Here is a 1,909-nt window from a genome sequence, read left to right on the forward strand (position 1 = left end):
AGGTTTATTTGAAATTTAAAAAAAACTCAACAACAAAGCAACAAAACAAAAAACCCCATGTTGAGTGAAAGCAGATCCCTAAAGACTATATATAGTATCATATTAATACAATTTTTGTTACTCTCAAAAACAAGCAAAAATATGTATGTAGGGAAACACGTGATTTTTGTATGAAAAAAAAGTTAAGGTATTCAGAATAATGGTTATCTCTTGTGTGGGAGGGAGGGTGTATTAGTCAGTTCAGACTGCCGTGACGAAATACCGTAGACTGGGTGGTTTAAGCAAAAGACATTTATTTTCTCACAATTCTGGAGACGAGAAGTCCAAGATCAAAGTGCAGCAGGGCTGGTTTCTGGTGGGGCCTCTTTTCCTGGCTTGAAGATGACAGTCTTCTCACTATGTCCTCACTTGGCCTTTCCTTGGTACTTGTGCCGGGAGAGAGAGCTCTGGTCTCTGTCTTCTTAGAAGGTACTAATCCTATCAGATTAGGGGCCCACCCTTATGACCTCATTTAACCTTAGTTCCCTCCTTATAGATCCTATATCCCAATACAGTCTCTTTGGGGGTTAGGGCTTCAACATACGAGTTTTGGGGAGACACAATTCACCTCTAGGCAGTGGAATTGTAAGTGATGTTCATTTTCCTCTTTCTACCTTTTATACTTTCCTAACTTTCTGCAATTGAGGATGTTGAGGGAAAAACACTTCTAGATTACACTTCCCTGTTTACAATGCCAGCCCCTTCTGCTCCGCTCATCTGGACACTTACTCTATCTCATGCAATGAAGTGTTGCCCCATCCATCCTAGAATTGCAAATAAAGCCAATTGAGATTTTTACACGAAATTTGCCGTAATTTTGTCTTTTGACAGTGGTAACAAAAAATGAAGAGAAAGATGAATACCAAGTTCAGGTTACCTCTGGGAATAAAGAAGGAGGGAACTCAGGGGGCAGCATAGGTACTGGCAGCATTCTAGTTCTTGTTCTGGGGGACGGAGTGTGGCTATTCATTTCATTGTTACACTTTACTCTCCTTATGTATGATATTTTTAACAGGAAAAATGAAAGAAAAATAGAGAAAGAGAAAAAGGAAAGAAGGGGGTAAAGGGAAATCAGGGTTACAATCAAGGGAGAGATGTTAAGGAAACAAAAGTGAGTTAATAAGTCAAAGAGGCTGGCGGGGCACGGCAGCACACACCTGTAGTCCCAGCCACTGGGAGGCTGGGGCAGGAGGATCACTTGAGCCCAGGAGTTGGAGGCTGCAATGAGCTATGATGGTTCCACTGCACTGCAGCCAGGGACAGAGGGAGACCCCTTCTCTTTAAAAACAAAATTACAGAATAATAATTGAAAGAGCCAGTCTGTGCCTTATTCTTTGTTGGGTAGGAGGTCCAGAGAGATCATCTCTTGGGTTCCTTTATTTGTAAAAATTGTATAATTTTTCATTCCATTATTATAATAGCATTAAAGGAATTTCTTTTCCTTTCTTTTTTTTTTTTTTTGAGATGGGGTCTTGCTGTCTTGCCCAGGCTGGAATGCAGTGTTGTAATCACAGCTCACTGCACCCTTGAACTCAAGTGATCCTCCTGCCTCAGCCTCTGGAATAGCTGGGACTACAGGCACACACCACAATGCCTGGATAATTTTTCTATTTTTTTTTGAGATGAGGTCTTGCTATGTTGCCCAGGCTGGTCTAGAACTCCTTGGCTCAGGTGATCCTCCTGCCAGGGCCTCCTAAAGTGCTAGGATTACAGGCATGAGCCACCACGCCCTGCCTACTTTAAAGAAATTTCTAAAGAAGAAAAGAGAATCGCCCCTAATTCCATTAACCTCTTCTATTATTTTTATAGTAGATTTATAGCATCTAGACTCACATCCATTGATCCAGAAGGAGGAGGGAGCCCCATGCCC

The sequence above is a fragment of the Propithecus coquereli genome, unplaced genomic scaffold (genome assembly GCF_000956105.1).
Source record: "Propithecus coquereli isolate 6110/MARCELLA unplaced genomic scaffold, Pcoq_1.0 Scaffold158, whole genome shotgun sequence".
NCBI lineage: Eukaryota > Metazoa > Chordata > Mammalia > Primates > Indriidae > Propithecus > Propithecus coquereli.